The sequence below is a fragment of the Pteropus alecto genome, unplaced genomic scaffold, assembly GCF_000325575.1.
Source record: "Pteropus alecto unplaced genomic scaffold, ASM32557v1 scaffold22, whole genome shotgun sequence".
NCBI lineage: Eukaryota > Metazoa > Chordata > Mammalia > Chiroptera > Pteropodidae > Pteropus > Pteropus alecto.
This window is the reverse complement of record NW_006434839.1, coordinates 9970165-9988438: the sequence shown is the minus strand read 5'-3', so window position 1 is coordinate 9988438 and position 18274 is coordinate 9970165.

Here is an 18274-nt window from a genome sequence, read left to right as displayed (position 1 = left end):
ACCAGCTTCATGCTGAAGGCGTGCCTTACAGAAATGGTGGCCTGAGGGTATGGCAGAAAGGTAGGCTGGCTAACTGCCTATACCTACTCACCAGTCTGGCCAAGCCCAGAACCTGGCTGGGTCCTGTCCACAGCACAGGGGCCCATGGGGAGGACTATAGCTGTGTGTACATGACTGTAGAGATAAGTGTCATTTATGTTGGGGGTGGGACTTGCTGTATGCCTCTCTCCAATAACCTGCCAGTTCTAATCCTATTTATACCCTCCCCTTTTTCTTCATGCCTCACCATTTATCTGCAGGAATTTATTTATGGTTCAAGCCACAAAAGTTTCTAGGTATTGAGCCACCTTATCAACCAGGGCCAGCCCAGCAGGCCCAGATATCAACACACCCAGACTTCTGGTTTTGGTAAATATCAATACCAGATATGTTCTATTTGGGATAAGAGGTACAAAAAGGGTTTATCCAAGAGACTCCATGATATCTGGCAACAGAATTTATGAAGCTACCGACATTTTTGTTGCCCACTTTTCATGATAATACTGGCATTTAACTGTTTCAAGATGCCAAAGTAGGTCTGCCCTGAGACCTCAGGTGGCATCCTCTCCTCGGCTCCCTGCTGCTTGGCAGCACCATGCACAGGCCCCATAGTCAGGCCCACGACCACCTGTTAGAAGAACAGTGTGAAAATACAGATGGGGTCAGACCTGGGGCCACCTCTCTCATACAGTTGCGCAGATTGCTCAGTGCACGAGAGTGAGTGGATAGTCCATCCAGCTCACGTTCTGCTTGTTAAGCCATTGGCCCGGGCATGGAGCTACATTTGATGAGTGCAAAGGGAACCTTTTGAAATCACACTGTATGGACCTAGAAAGCCCTGGCCATCCCTCCGAAATTCTAATTCAAAAGACCTAGGGATTTGCATTTTAAATAGTTCCAGTAAAATATAAAATCTTTGATCCTAAAGAGCTGTGTTTTTTCCTCTCTCTTTTTTGCGCTATTATTGTTAGATGTTTTACTTGTAGGTATATTATAAATCCAATAATACATTATCACAATTGTTACTGTTAAAGAAGCGTAGGGAGAGCAAGTATGTATTCACAGAGTTTGTTACATTAACCTTCTGACTGACCTTCCTGTTTCTCTCTTCATTTCTTCTTATGGATTCGAGTTAACATCTGGCATCATTTCTTCACTCCCATACAGCTTTGTTCCCACCTGCCTCCTTTAAGCTGTTAGCTTCAAATGTATTACGTTTTTATATGTTTTAGGCCCAACAGTATAATTCTATACATGTTATTTTATGCCATTGCTTTTTTAAAAAATGAGATAGAACTCAATATCATAAAATGCACCCTTTGATGACTATTGATGACTAGTGCTTGTTGGCTGTTTGTACATCTTCTGTGGGAAAATGTCTATTTAAATCCTTTGCTCATTTTCAAATTAGGTTATTCATCTTTGTGTTGTAGAGCTATAGTTCTTTAAATATTCTAGATATAAGTCCTCTATCAGATATATGATTTATGAATATTTTCTCCCATTCTGTGTGTTGTCTTTCTACTTTCTTGATGGCGACCTCTAAAGCATAAAAGTTTCTAATTAAAAAAAATTTTAATTTAGACAATTCCAATTTACCTATTTTTTTCTCTTGTTGTTTGTGCTTTTGGTGTCATATTTAAGAAATCACTGCCTAATTCAATGTCGTGAAGATTTACCCCTATGTTTGCCTTTAAGAATTTTATCATTTTAGCTCTTAAATTTAGGTCTTTGATCTGTTTTGAGTTAATTTTTGTATGTGATGTGAGTTTGGGGTCCAACTTTATTCTTTTGCATGTGGATATACAGTTGTCTCAGCACCATTTGTTGAAAAGACTATAGTCTTGGCACTTGCATTCATTCATTTCCCAGGGACTGTATAACAACTTACCACAAACTGAGTGGCTTAAAACCACAGAAATTTTTTTCTCTCACAGTTCAGAAAGCCAGAAATTCAAAATCAAGGTAACGGCAAGGTTGATTCCTTTTGGAGGCTCTGAGGGAGAGACCACTCCTGTCTCTCTCCTAGCTTCCGGTGGCCACTGGCAATCCTCCGTGTTCTTTGGTGTGTAGATGCATCGCTCCAATCTCTGCCTCCATTGTCACATTGCACTCTCTCTATATATTAGTGCCTCTGTGAGTCCTTTCCTCTTATAAAGATACTAGTTATTGGATTTAGGTTTCATCCTAATCCAGTATGACCTCATTTTAACTAAGTGCATCCTCAAAAGCCCTATAGTAACTCCTCCTTACCTGCAGGGATACGTTCCAAGACCCCTAGTGGATGACCGAAACCACAGATAACACCAAACCCTGTATATACTATGTTTCTTGCAGTACTTATATACCTTTTCACTTAAGGGAAGCACTTCTCTTTGGCATATCCGAAATGCCAGCAACACTACTCTTGTGCTTTGAGGCCATTATTAAGTAAAATAAGGATTACTTGAACACAAGCACTGCAATATACCACGATAGTCAATGTGATGACCCAGACAGCTACTAAGTGACTAATGAACGGGTAGCATATACAGTGTGGATATGCTAGATGAAGGGGCAATTTATGTCTTGGGCGGGATGGAAAGGGGTCATTCAAGATTTCATCATGTTACTCAGAACTGTGTACAATTTAAAACTCATGAATTCTTTATTTCTGGAATTTTTCACTTAATATTTTCAGACTGTGATTGACTGCAGGTAACTGAAACTGTGGAAAAGCAAAAGTGTGGTTAAGTGGGGGCTACTGTATTTCCAAGTAAGATGACATTCTGAAGTTCCAGGTGGACATACATTTTGGGGGGACACTATTCAACCCAGAGGAGTCCACCCTCTGGTCCCCTAAATTCACATCCATCCTGTGTTCAAAACACATTCCCCTCATCTCAAGAACTCGCAAAATCTAAATCCATTTCAGCATCAACTCGAAGTCACAAATCTCATTTAAATATCGACTTTAAAAACCCCAAATCACATAATCTAAATTATCTAAACAAGTATGGGTGAGACTCTAGGTATGGTCCATTCAGGACAAAATTTCTCTCAGTCCACAAACATGTTAAACCTAGAAAATAAGCTATTTGCTTCCAAAATACAGGAGTCATCTTCCGTGGCTCAATGCTTTGTCCTCTGGGTCCTCCAGGGTGACCCCACTTTCTCTGATCTCTGCCTCCACGGTGCTATCCTTAGGATCTTTTTCTTCCATTTCATCCCATCTGTGTCCCTTTCATTCCAGGCAGTCAGTATTTCTGCTGGTGTGAAAGTCTCAAAAACCTTGTCTGTCTTCTGTGATGTCGAGAAGATCCACACCATTAGACACAATCGTTCTCCTGAAAAACCCATCTCTATGCCTGGCTTCTGCTGAAATGGTTGATTGGATCCATAAATCACATGCCTAATCTCTTTAGCAAATGGCTGTCCAAACGTCATTGGCCTTCTCTCCAGAAATGTTGTCTCGTCTTTTGCAATATGGATAGGCGGAGAGTTTTCCAAATCATTACGTTCTGGTTCCTTGTTGCTTTACAGGTCCTTTTTCAATTCATCTCTCTCTCTCTTTTTTTTTTTCAGTTCAATTCATCTTGCATTTTACTATAAGCCACAAGGAGAAACCAGGCCATGGCTTGGATGTGTAAATTTGTGCTTTTCGTCAAATTTGGGAACTTTTCAGCCCTTATTTCTTTGAAATTTTTTTGTCTTTTTCTCTCTCCTCTCCTGGTACTATCATTACACATATGTTGGTCTCGCATTTCTCCGAGGCTCTGTTCATTTTTATTCATTCTTTTTTTTTTCTCTTTGTTCTTATAAGTGCATCATCTCTATTGATCTATCTTCAAGTTCATTGATCCTTACTTCTGACAAATCAAATCTATTGTTAAGGCCCTTAAGTAATATTTCATTTTGGTTATTGTACTTTTTGACTCCGGAATTTCCATTCGATTCTTATAGTTTCTGTTTCTTAACTGATGTTCTCTATTTGATGAGACATTGCCATCATAAATCCTTTACATCTTTAGGCATGATTGCTTTTAGTTCTTTGAATTTATTTATAATAAATGCTTCGGAGTTTTTGTCTGCTAAGTGCACCTTCTGGGCCTTTTAGGGCAGTTTCTGTTGTCTACTTTTTTTCCTGTGTATGGGTCACACTTTTCTGGTTCTTTGCATGTCTCATAACTTTTTATGGAAAAGTAGACATTTTAGATAATAAATTGTAGCAGCTATGGATGCTGATTTCCCACTCAGGGGGTTGGGACTATTGTTATTTGCTTCATCATTTATTTGTTTAATGACTTGGCTGAACTAATTTTGCAAAGTCTATTTCTCTTCTGGCATGCAGCCTCTGATGTCCCTGCTCAGATATTTTTTTCCTGTTTTTATCTTCTAGCCTGGCTACCTCGGGGGTCTCCCTGGGTTGGCATAAGCTACTTATTGGTCCAAGGTTGTATTTAAGTCCCCTTAGCCAGTTATATTTTTACTCTTTGTTGTTGGATACATGTTTGGCTTGGAAGGCTGCTATTGCAGTTCAGGAAGTTTGCTTTTTTGCCCCATGTTCGTCCAGGACCTAGCAACTTGAATGTTCCCTCTCCGCTCACCCCTGATAGGGTACAGCCTCAGGCAACCCCACAGTTATCCCAACTGCCACAGATGAGTGTGCCTTTCGTTTTAAACCTGATTTTCTAGGAGCTTCCCTTGGTCAGCTTATTGTTCGATAGCTTATTGTTCAGTCAGTGTTTGGTCAGAGGTTGTATTTAAGCTTCTTGTTCCATAAAGGGCCCTATGTCAACAAGCCTGTGTGTGGCTTGGGGACTATTTTCAAGTCTGCCCATGCTCTGTTCAGATTGCCCTTGAGCAGGTACAGCCAGACACGTGTGCACAGCCTTCTGATCCTCAGAGTTAAATGGGCTTCCGGGAAGGCTCTTCTTGGCGTTCTCTTTCTCTGGTTCCCTGTTAAATTTCTAGCTGCTCTGCCATTTTGCTTGTGTCATGCAGCTACCAGCCTCTTCTTACTTGTTCTACATGAAGATGTCTTTTGTTTTCCACACATCTTTAGCCAGAGTTCTCCAGGCTCTGTTTCAATAAAGTCAATGTCTCAAGCAGAGGTCTACAGGTCTTCGTCCTTAATGTGTACAAGTGTTTGTGTGGAAATGTTTTCCTTTCTCATGAGGATTTTCCTTTTTTTCTGAGCAGAACTCCTGTGCCACTCCATCAGAACTGGAGGTGGTCCTGCTTTTCTTAGAGTGATACCTTGCTCTGTGAATGGGTGAGGGTAGGGGATGGAAGCTCCTGATCTTCTTTGCTTGTTCCTCCCACAGTAGAACCTCCACTCTACAAAGTGGCTTGAGGGGAAGGCGAAGTGGTGGGGCTATGGTGTTCTCAGTCTGCCATGCCTAGAGTAGAGTTTCTGCAACAGAGGACTAGGAGGATGAGAAGCCCTGACAGTCTGCCTCTACAGTTCACAAACTGTAGCCACAGACTGTGAACTGTGAGGAATCTTCTTGTTGAGAATAGAGGCCTCAGGTAGAACTTCCATAATAAGGAGTTGGGGGGGAAGGGCTCAGGGAATAAAGGGTCATGGCTCAAATGCCGTAGATTCTTCTTGTTCTTCCTAAGATTTAGGTTTTTTTGTATAATATTTCTCCATTTGCTCTATGCCCTTAGAACAATATCCAGGGATTTTAAATGAATGTGTTGCATTTTGTTTTCATAATTTTTACCAGTTAAGTTGTTGTTTTGCTCAGGAGAAGGTGCACCTAAATCCTTACTCTGGCATCCTGGAAGTTCCAACCTCTTTGTACCATATTTAGAACACTGCCCGTCAGGGTAAGAGCTCAACAAATGATAACTGTGTTATATTTTTGGTTCTCCTGTTTATCCTTTAGGATTCAGTGATTTCCATTTCCTCACTGAAGCCTTCCTTAGGGTGCACAGCCCGTGACAGCCAGCCTGCCTCTGAAGCTGGTAGCATTTATTATGTGCTTCTTTGTCCAGTTACTTACCTTCTGTTCATGGGTGCTGCCTTCTTGGCTGGGCCTTGAGATGCTCTTCCACTTTTTAATATTCCCAACACATCTGATGCTCAGTTAATATTTGTTAAATGCTGTGAAACGCAGCTCAGTATTAGTTTGTACCTGACAACTATTTAAATAATCCCATCGATACATTCACTTACTAGGTTATTTTTTAAAAAAATAACAGTTTATCACAATTCAAATACCATACAATTCACCTGTTTAATGTATCCAAGTCAATGGTTTTTAGTTTATTTACAGAGTTTCAAAACTATCATCACAATTTTAGAACATTTTCATCACCCCCATTAGTAGTCATTCCCCATTTCCCCTCATCCCTTGACAAATCTACTTTCTACCTCCATGGATTTGCCTATTCTAGACATTTATACAAATGGAATCATACAATATGCGATCCTTTGTGACTGACTTCTTTCACTTAGCACACTTAGCACACTGTTTTCAAGGTCCATCCAAGTTATAGCGTGTTTCAGTACTTCATTTCTTTTTATTGCTGAATAGTATTTCACTATATGGATATACTACATTTTGTTTATTCATTAATCAGTTGATGGACATTTGTGTTGTTTCTACTTTTTGGCTATTATGAATACTGCTGCGATGAACATTCATGCACAAGAGTTTGCGCGGACATGTTTTAATTTCTCTTGGAGATATGCCTAGGAGTGAAATTGTTGGATCATATGATAACTCTATGTTCAACCTTTTGAGGGACTACTAGACTGTTTTCCAAAGCAACTGCACCATTTTACATTGCCATCAGGAGCATGTGAGCGTTCCGATTTCTCTACATCTGCAGCAACACTTATTTGTCTTTTGGATACAGCCAACCTAGTGAGTGTGAAGTGGTATCTCCTTGTGGTTTTGATTTACATTTCTCTGATGGCTAGTGATGTTGAGCATCTTTTCATGTGCTTATTGGCCATTTGTATGTTTCCTTTAGAGAAATGTCTATTCAAATACTTTGCCTATTTTTAAATTGGGCTATTTATCTTTTTATTACTTATTTGTAAAAGTATTTTATATATTCTAGATACAAGTCCCTTATCACATATATGATTTGTAAAAAAATTCTGTTCCCTTCTGTGGGTTATCCTTCTACTTTCTTGATGCTGTCCTTTGATGCATGTAAATTTTTAATTTTGATAATATCCAATTTATCTATTTTTTTCTTTTTGTTGCTTGTGGCTATTGTTTACCCTTAAAAATATGGACATAAAGATTGTATAGAGAAAGAAAAATGCTTTTGGTGAATGTGCTAATTTGTTAACACATGACATTTACCCAATTCAAATAAATTTTAGCAGAAAATAAATGTATTGGTCTTGAACTCTGAGAGAGGTGGAACAACTAAAGCATAGGAAGGCCAAGGTCATAGATGAACCTCAGAGAGGGCTAGATCCAAAATCTCTAATAGTACCAGGGCTCTCCCTCCAGCTCTCCTATTATTTCTTTTAGTTACATGGCCAGAAACATCATCCCTAGCAGCTCCCAAGTTTTAAATCTTGCAATTCTGACGGTAGGAAAGGGCTGCTCACAAGGTTGATGTGTCTACACTCCTAACAGGAGCAAATCTACTGCTTGCCCCAAGCTTCTTACAGCACACACCACCCCCACTTGCTAGCCACACACCTTATATGAAAAGCTATTTTCTGGAAAGATATTTAGGATTTAACAGTGGTCACTAGGGGTAAGGGTGAAGGAGAGAGACTGTTACTTTTTATCATGAACATGAATTACTTTTTTAAAAATGTAAAACAAAATGAACCTTTAATGTTTAGAAGGGAAAAAAGTGTGTATAGGAGAAAAGATGAGAAAGAAAACCTGCAAATGCTAGAAGGTGTTGGATGCATTAAGAAGATGGAGTCATGTTTGATTGTTTTCTTTCTTCGATTTTCCCCCCCAATTTTTTTGGTAATTATATGATTTTAGCCCAAAGATAATCTTAAAAACAAAACAAAACAAAACAGAACAGAACCACAGAAAAGCTGAAAAAAGCCCTTCAGAGGTGCTTTAGTAAAGCAAAAATTAATTTAATTTATTAAAAATACATGATCACCTCCCAAATTAATTATTTAGGGGGGAAGTCAGAATTTCCATATTTCAGTTTTGCATAAAGCAGAGCTGACCCAGAATCACTCTGCCGTGTCAGTGCTGGCGGTCGTGACTATTGCTGGAAAATGTGTGAGTCAGAGAACTGAGCAAAGAACTTTTTCTGTAGCCTGTGTTAGCTCAGGTCTGGTTCTGAGGTAATAAACTGGGAAACAGTGATGAGGTTTGAGAAGCCTAGAGGCGATGATAAAGCTCCTTCACTCTAAGAGAAGTGGGGTTAGGAACAAAGTCGGTTTGGCCGCTCCAGTTTGGCTGCTGGGCAAGGTCCACCTGGATCCACCCAGCTGCAAGAATCTACGGAACCACAGACACAGCTGCAGGGACGACCTTGGAATGTGCCTCACTGGTTAGCAGATTTCCTTCAGCCTCGGCTCTAGCCTTCCTCTTTCTTTCTTTCTTTCTTTCTCTTCAGTAATCTCTCTTTTTATATGGTTCCCATAAGTCTCTCGATCATTAATTATTAATGAGGCTTAATCACTAATCTCTACATAGGGACCTACCAGAGGGTTCTGGTATTTCTCTCTCCCGAGGGCTTGTCATGGCTTTTGCTGCATCGTCCATCAAATCAAATTTAGGGAGTAGAAAGGGCAAGATGACTGGACAGATGACTAAAGTGACCACATCACTAACCAGAGAGCTTAGGTGCGAACCCAGCAGAGCCAGGCAGGATGAATCAGCGGCAGGAGGGGAGAGGCTCCCTTCTCTCCAGCTCCAAGACTTAAGCTCCGGCTTTGGCAGTGGAAAAGGACAGTGGATGGGGTGGTATTGGTTTTTCAGTGGAACTTCCTGTTATTTTAGAATTCCAAACTTAAGAGGGACTTTGGCCTTCCTTGTACTTGTTTATTTGCATCATTACTTTAGGTTGGCCACCATATTTTACACATCAGTGCAAATTCCTTCATAGTTTGCCTTTGCTTCATGCGAACACCAGTACAGGCTAGCAAAAACCAGAGCATCTGATCACTGAAGGTCGTTCCAGAGCTGGGTCTGACCCTTCTAACTCTTCTCCTCAAAGAATCAAGCAGACTTCCAAGTTGAAGGAACTGGGCCAGTTCCAGATCACAGGGACATGCTTAACCTTGTTGTGGGGAGTCAGGTGGGATAAGGTGAGTGGCAGAGAGCACTAGTCTGGGATCAAAATTCAGAGTGGGCCAACTACTGGGATAGAAAGTTGCCCTTTTGTGACATAGATCTGGAAGCTCCAGAGACTCAACCAGTCTCCTGGTATTAATTCAAGTTTGGTTTTACTTCTTGGAATTGTGGTCCCTTTCTTTAGTCCTGTTTAAAACTCAGGAGGACTAAGGGTTGGAGAGTGGGAGACTCTATAAGGAACATAGGAATGGTGTGTCGGAGGGGTGCAGGGCAGACAAATTGAGGAGTTCTCAGAGAGTGCCAGGATCCATATCCCAGCATCAGGCAGTGTAGCCCAAACAGAGCCAAGGGCTACTGAGGCTGAGCCAGGATTTAAGAAAGAAGAGAGAAGATCCCAGAAACAACAAAATAACCTTTGAAATGCAGGGAGGCTGGCCAATGCAATGTCAGATTTTGTTCTGAGTATGAAAATTGCAGGTCTGATTATGCATAGAATGTTACTGCTAGTGCAAGGGAAGGTCTGATTGGCAGACTGTTCTCCAAAATCCTGACCTCACTAGTACCCAAATTCCTCTTGATAACTGGAGGAACACAAAAGGTCCTTCCTTAAGGACAAAAATATCTCCCATAATAGGTCTGATGCTCTTCCTTTAATGGGAGTGTTTCTGCCAAACTGGATCCAATTAAATACGAATTCATATTCACAGTGGCAGGGGGATGGGTAAGAATTAAACCTTAGCAGCTGTCATCACGTTAGCATGAATTACTTTAGGAACAAAGAAATGTTTCTAAGAGATTAAGATACATAATGGGATGGTGTGGGGTTTCATCGTTGTTAGTGGTGACGATTGTTGATTGTTTTGATTTTGTGTGTGTGTGTAATGAGGAGGGGACAGCAGAGCTGAGTAAGGTAGGAGGCATTCTGACGTATCATAGTCCCTGTTCTCAAAAGCTACATAACTGAGGCTCCAGTAAGATAAGAGAAACCATTGACATCCTAGTGCCTCAAAGTAGTCGGTGAAAATGAAAGGAAGAGCCAGGATACATTAGAAAGTGTAGTCATACAGAAGGGGTTCATGAGGGGTGAGAGATCCCATTCACCTCCCCACTGGGCAGAGTGCTTGCTTGAGGAAAAGGTTGTAAAGAGAAGATTGAACTCAGCAAGAAAAATTTGGGGGCCAGTCTCTGCTAAGTAGGGCCTACTACCTGGCCTGCCAAGACCTACACAGGACGTGTCTCCAGGAAAACGCCAGGTTCCACTTCCTTTCTGTTCCAAGAACCCATCTGACATCTGTGGTCCCACAGGCCACAGGATTTCCTGGTCTATTTAGAGGCCAGCACTTTGTGAGTGGTCAGGCACTCACCCTTCATTTAACCATCTAACCACCACCGACCAACCACAGCTGTCAGAGGTGGTCCAGAGGGAGGGGCTTGGAGTCTCTGGGAAATCAGCTATCTTTAGCTCTGTGTCCCCCAATGCATGGCTCTTGGCCAGCAGAAGATAGAGGCTGAATAGGGGCTCTCATCTGCACACCCCAAAATAGCATCTGGGCTTATTAAAATGTGCCAACTTGCTTATAAATTAGTCCCTTAGGGCTCTACAATTCCCCAAGCCATAAATCCTCAGAGCTTTAAAGGCCTTCAGAAAATATCAAGACCAAACTCCTCAGGGAGTCTCAATGCCACTATTTTACAAAGGAAGAACCTGAAGTGCAGAGAGATTAAGGGGCTTGTCCAAGTCACACAGCTGTTTAGTGGCAGATTTGGAACTAGAACCCAGGTTTCAACTCCCACTCAATGTTCTTTCCTCTAGAATCTAGCCTCTGCCCCTTTATTATTTTTGGCATATGATAGAAGGATTATATTTGCGTCTCTAGGAAAGCTTCACTCTTGGATTGAATTCTGATTTTCTCCTCTCGAGGCTCATTGAAAGCCATATAAAAAATTTCTCTGCTGGATTTGAGGTTTTTTTTTTTTAATGAATTTGAAGGAAAAAATAGCAAATCTGGTATCCTAATGAGATAATGAATGTACAAGTACTTTGAAAGAGGTACAGCACTCCAGTGCTTTTCAAATATAAGGTATTATTATGCTCTTGAAAGAAATGCATAGGCCTTACTGGTGGGGGGGTGAGCGGGGGGCTGGTAGAGATGGTGAAAAATAGACTGTGAGAAGGAGGGTTTTCTCCAGAAAGCTGACTCATTTCTAGGTTGTCCCAAGCACAGAGAGCCAATCTTCTTGGGGTTATTTCTCATCTCAGTAAAAAACTGGTGGTGGGTTCTTTCCAGAGTCTGCCGCTTCAAGAAAAGCTGCCCATAGTATAGGGGTGGGTCATCTGCCTCGGAATCGCCCAGGGCAACTATGGCTACCCCAGTTAACAGTGGTTAGCTGTTGGCATAACCAGCCTTTGGGATCCAGCTTTTAAAGAGCCCCACTGTGCTTCTCTCTGCTGGAGCTTCTGAAAGGAGGTCATCAGGCAATTATCAGAGGCTAAGAAGTCAATGGCTAAGCTGTAAAAACAGGCTCCTAGATCTGGCTACATCATGGTGATTTTGCATATGGGGTGAATTCTTAAGAAAAGGTGGACATTGTTAATTAATGATCACAGCTGTCGAGAAAGTTTCCCAAGGTGTAGCGGAACCAACCTCCAAAGGAGGATGAGGCTGAGAGACCGAAACGAGGCTGACAACTCCAGAATTATACAAAAAGCTCATTAAAGGAACTCATGCACAGAAGCGGAGTCTCGGGTGGCAGCAAGACAGCGAATCTCCACACAGAAATGGGGGCTTGGTATGTATAGCCTCCAGGACCACAGGCGACTTGTAGCCAAGAAGCACGTGCTTGTTAAGAGCTGTATATTCCAAAGCAGTAAACAACTTAATGGGCCTACTTATCTATGTAAGAACATACCTTTCAGGTGATGCGGGCCCACCCTTGCCAGGATGAATCGTTGGTCACTGAGAGCAACTTGCTTCTTAAGATGGCCTTGGTCATGTCAAGCAACGGAAATCATTTTGCCTAACAACAGCACATGACTGGGTGGAATGGTGTGCCAGTCAGTACTTGTCTTAGTCTGTTTAGCTGTTTTAACAAAATACCACAGACTGGGTAGCTTAAAAACAACAGAAAATTAGTTCCTACACGAGAAGCAGAGATCAAGGCACCCAGCAGATTCGGCATCTGGTGAGAATCTGTTTCCTGGTTCATAAACAACCATCCTTTCCCTTTGTCCTCACATGGTGGAAGGGGCTAGGGAGCTCTCTGAGGTCTCTGTTATAGGGACATTAATTCCATTAATTCCTCGTGACCTCCCAAAGGCCTCACCTCCAAATACCATCACATTAGGTATTACGTTTTGACATATGAATTTGGGTGACACAAATATTCAGTCTATAGTAATACTTTTTCAGTTGCAAGGTGACTGAAAACCATTTCAATCTGACTCAAGCAAAACAAATCAATTTATTGACTTACATAACTGAAAAGTCTAAGGACAGGGCTAATTTCAGACCTTTTGGATCTTGTGGTTCTAACGATGTCATCAGGACTTAGTTTCACCCTTTCTCTCAGTTATGCCTCCCCTCCGTGTCACCTTCGACTGTGTCATGGCCCTCAACAGCAGTTAGTAACCTGTAATGCTAGAGGTCCCCTCTGAAGAGAGAGGGAATCTCAGTAATTTTCCTCTTTCCCACCAAATTCCAGGATTCATTCTGATCAGACCAACTTGGATCACGTGTCCATCTCTGTGTTCTAATTAGCCAGGACAGTCATATGCTCCAACTCTAGGGCCCAAGAGTAGATGTCTCCCTTATACCTTTAGCCTGAGAGGGAAGGTTGGGTGTTTTCCCAAAGGAAATCTAGAATGCTGGTACCAGCAGGCGGAATGGATGCTGGGTCTGGAAAAATAACGGGGATTCAGTTCTATTCATTTTAACATTTGAAACTGTTTCTTTTCAAAATCAGAGTGACCAAATTTCAAACTCTTGAGATTCTGTCTAAGCTCTATTATCCTTTGACTTCTGGATGACTAGAATGGAGGATATACAGAATGAATGTTTTCATAAATGGATGACATCTATGGTATAAAGTGTAGAGATTGGGCTGAGTATCCCTCTGAGGAATACCAGCATTTAGTAAGTGATTCAATACCTTTTTCTAAAATGAGGTTAGATTATAGTTAAATTAGAGAGGAATGGGAAGTTCAGGTAAGCTGGTAAGGGTGAAAAATAAGGAAAGAGAAGCATTATGGAGCCCCTCAAATGACACAAAAATGGACAGTGCTCTACCCCTGCATGGTGTAAGGCTGCTCCTCACAGGAAATGTTCCCAACATCCTTGTTTGTGGTCAATAGCTCTAGTCCCAACTCCACAGAATCATGCTTCCCCTGAGGTCACCACCGGATTGACCAGTTACAGCCTTGACCAGACAGTCTTCTAACAAAGGCCAACCTTCCTCTGGATTCATGGCTTTAGTTCCCCTGATCCCCTCTTCTGTGTCTGCAGCTGCTGTTCTGACCTCTCACATGTGCTCTAAGGCCACGTGTCCTACAAACAGAACATCTCCATGCATCCAGGGCTCCAGATTCTAAACCTTATTTGTTTCCCACGCATACAATCTGAACTCTTCTGCCTGTCTTTCAAAACCCTCAACGAGCAGCCCCCAAAGTATTTCTTGCTCCTCCCCAACACAATCTGTTCTGGTTCTCAAGGTCTCACTATTTCTTTGGCTCTTCCTCCTTCCAAAAGACACACACAGTCTCTCATCTCTTTACCTTTGCCCACGATGCTCCTCCCTGCTGCCTCACCGAGTTCTACATGTTATCTCTCCTCCACCTGCTGTGATCTAAAAGGATGACATTGTCCAGCTGAGCACAACTGGAATTTTTCACGGGATTCTCAGTGCCTTGACTTTTCGAGTAAATACAAATGAACCTGGAACTTCGCCACTCACATATTGGTTTGTAGTCTTTCTGCTTAAGAAAGTACTCCAAAATCTTCCAGGGTCTGTTTACCAAATCACATGTTCATCGGGATCATCTTTTTATCATTCCTACATGTTAAATTTTTTTAGACTCCTCTATAACGTGTTCCCATCCTTTGGACCTTACCTCTCACTAGTCTTATGTGCACTAACAACGTGCCCCTACTTACTTTGAATCATTCTTCACTGACTTCTCATTGGCTGTATCACTCTAGCAGCATAAACTCTTTCTACCTCTCTGTGTGTCCTGCTCTTCCTTAGTAAGGAATAGTTCTAGCACCGAGACTATAATCTTAAATGCTTACTAGGGTGGTAATGCAATGCTTGAAGCTAGCTGAATATATAATTAAGAGTGGTGGAGACTGTAGCTAATTGGAGAGGGTAAGTCAAGGTTAAAAGCATTCAAACTCAAAAATTTTAAGACACTGTGGGACAGAGAAAACTCATATATTGTCCGAAGAGGCTAGTGCGCAAACCACTGCTTAGGCTTGTGTTGAAGGTTTTCTGTTTTGCAGGACCTCTCACCTGGTGGAGTTAGAAGGTATTATTCAAAACTCTTGTAGAAAATGACAGTAATTAGAAATGAAGACAGAGGAGGAGGCATATGCAAATATTAGAATATCATTTCTTTACCATTTTTCATTAGCAATGCATTCTGTAATCATAAGTGAGCTGTATGAAAACTTCAGTTCAACCTGGAAATCCTGAATATTTAATATTAGCTTCCTTTCCCTTCTTCAGAATCAGACTCTGGATCCTGCGTGGACTCAGCTCCAAGTATCTACTTCAAACACTTTTTTTTGTTAAGAGGCAGTCAAGTTTAGTTGTCATGAGCACAGATTAAGAGCTAGTCTATCTGGATTTAAACCTAGACTCTACAGCTTCCTAGTTGTGTCTGCCTGAATGACCTTGGACATGCTAGGCAACCTCTCTTGGCTTCAGTTTCCTCATTTGTGAAGTATGAATAATAGTACCTACCTCATGTCATCACTGAAAGGATTAAATGAATTAATACATATAAAGCATAGGGTGTGTGAGAAGCCTAGAAACGTAGGCTGAAGTTGTTAAACAGTATGCTAGCTTTTAAAGTAATATCAGTATTTTCTTTTTCAACACTTGGACAACCCCCAATTTAAACTCCCAATTATTGTAAAAGTACAATAAATACACTAAAGAACGTCTGAAAAGTATGGAAGCATAGGAATAATTATATAATTTTTATATATTTAAAAAATTATATATACATTTATCTATAAAACTATATGTGAAATAAACTTTTTCCACATTAACATATGTATCCATTGCTTCAAATTTAGAGACCTTTCACTGAAAAGATGTCTTGAGATTAAAAACAAACCAAAACATATTATTCGAAACGCTAAATAGCATATGATTTAAAAAACAGTTTATCCTGTGTCCTAACTTTTTAGACACCCAGTACTTAGAACAGTGACTGGCGCTAAGAAAGCGCTGTTATAAAGATCATTTTCCTTCGACTAGTTAAGTCCCACTACCTTTGCAAGAAGGATCCCCTTCTCAGGCTGAACCATTGTCTGGTCCAAAATTGTCACTTTGCAAACTCTTAAAGTAGCATGTCTCCACAGAGTTTGGCCTGTCTATACTCTTCCTTGCTGTTCCTGGAGGGTAAAGGGATATGTGTAGAAAGAATATTATAGACACAGCTAAAAAGCGTAAGTGAACAAGTGATACTAGAACCATTGATTTTATAAATAACCAATAAGCTAATTGTAGCAGATACACACAGGCCCGAAATTAATGCTGACCAGTTTTTTTTTTCCAATAATTTACTGTATTTATTTTTTGCGTAGATGATATATACATGTGGTTCACAGTCAAAAGATGCAAATGGATATGCAATGAAAACTCTCCCTTCCTCCTGTTTTCTTCCTGGGGGAGGAGAATTTGAACCATTACTTGTGTCTCCTTCCAGAGACAGTCTATGCACATCCAGGTCCAAAGTCCTCTGTTCCAAATCCTTAGGGACAGATGGGTTTCAGAATCCAGAACTTTTCAGCTTTTAGGCTGTAATAAAATGTGTTTAGTGTATATTCTATAACACCCCAGATTCTGACTAGGATGACCAGACATCCCAGTTTGTCCTAGACTGCCCTGTTTACAGCACTTTAAGTCCTATGTCCCGGGAACCCCCTCAGTCCCAGGCTAACAAGGCCAATCTGACCGTATTTTATTTTAAGCATGTTTTTATGAATGGCTTCTTTGCCTTTGTTGTTTATTAAAATCCATTCAGGTTTGTTATAAGATTAATTTATTCTTCTTTTCTTTTGCTTTTCAGAATCAATCTCTCTTTCGAACCACTAAGCAAAACATACTCGAACAAATATAACAAATTCCACATCAAAGTGGACATACAGTCTTAGCTCTTACTAAGAATTAACACACAAATAGTACATAAATAAAATAAGCAGAATTATCAGGGGACGGTTCAAAAGACAATTACAGAATTCCTTCCCTTGTTCTTTAAAAACATCAACTATTCCCCATGATGTTGTCTAGGTCTCCGGAAAACATTAACTATCAGACTTATTTCTGTGAAGAATACTTGTTTGGGTATGTACATGCACGTGTCCAGAGAAAACTCTGGGAGGACTTACAGATGATTTTTCTTTTCTTTTTTTTTTTATTGTTCGTATTTTTAAAATAACGAATGTGTTCTAACTGTATAGTAGCTGGGAAGTACTGTTTTTTCTTTTTTGAAAAGGCGCTGGTATATTGTTTCCAGAATTACCTCGATCCTTTTCAAATTTATTTTCTGTCTCTATTGATAAAGCAGAGCCCAATTTCTGTTTTGAATCTAAACAATTTTGCTAAGCTTGCATGTAGATTGTGTGCTCCTTTGTTTATGCCTAAGGCTGTATCTTACCTGTACCCCAACACAATGCTGACATATAATGGGTGCCCACAACATGTTTGCTATACTAGGTTTGAACACTCCTATAAGTATAATTTCATTCTAGATATAAGGATCCAAGTTCTTTTCACAGATTTATATAAAAAAATGGTGTAAACCTATTATCACAGGTTTTCACTCATGGTAAATGCCCACAAAAAGTGCCATGGAGAACGGCATCCTATTACAAATATATCAGCTTGAAAAGGTGAATCACAAATCAGTGTGACACAAAATCCATGACTAATAGGGGTTTAAATTGCCAGTGGTAATTTCTACCCTAGTAATCGTTGTCACAAATATGCGGATTTCATAATAGAATGGCTGGTCTACGAAACCTAATTTACATCTAAACTCTCTTTCAAAAAGAGACAAATTCCATTTGTTTTTATGTCATGAAATCTTATCTTTAAAGAACAGATCATATCTGAAAAGCTAAATTCAATATTACTTTAATATTTTTATTTTTTTTATGTTATCCCATTATGAATTTGCGACAGACTCTCCTTGCCTAAAGAACTCATAATAGCCTCCCCCTTGCAAGGGACTACAGGTCCTCCTGAGGACCCATCCCCATGACTTCTTGGTCCTAACCAGATAAAATTTAACTTACAGTGTGCCCCACAGGATGAGGTACAGAATATAACCTGTGAAGAGGTGAGATACGTACTAAAGAATTGCATTATTTTACCAATTTATATCAACCAACCAATCCCAAAATTCAACAAGTTCACAGACCCAGAGTCCCTTGCATGAAAGGGAATCCAGGTCCCCTTGGAAGTCATAGCTACATAATCAAAAATTTATATGTAAATTGTCTTCTAATTAGTTAATTAAGTTTTCTCTAACAGGAACTGCAGTCATTTTCCTGGATGGTGATACCTTGGGAAAGGAGAAATAAACATTTCAGGGAAAACTGGATTCTAGTTCTAAACTGATACTAATGTCTGAACACCCAAAATGCCACTGTGGTCCACTAGTCAGAACAGAGGTTTGTGTTTGTCAGGTGATCAATGGAGTTCTCCCTCAGGTTTATTTCCCAGTGGGCCCAGTGGGTTCCCACAACCACCCTCTGGTTATTTTCCCAGTTCTGTAATGT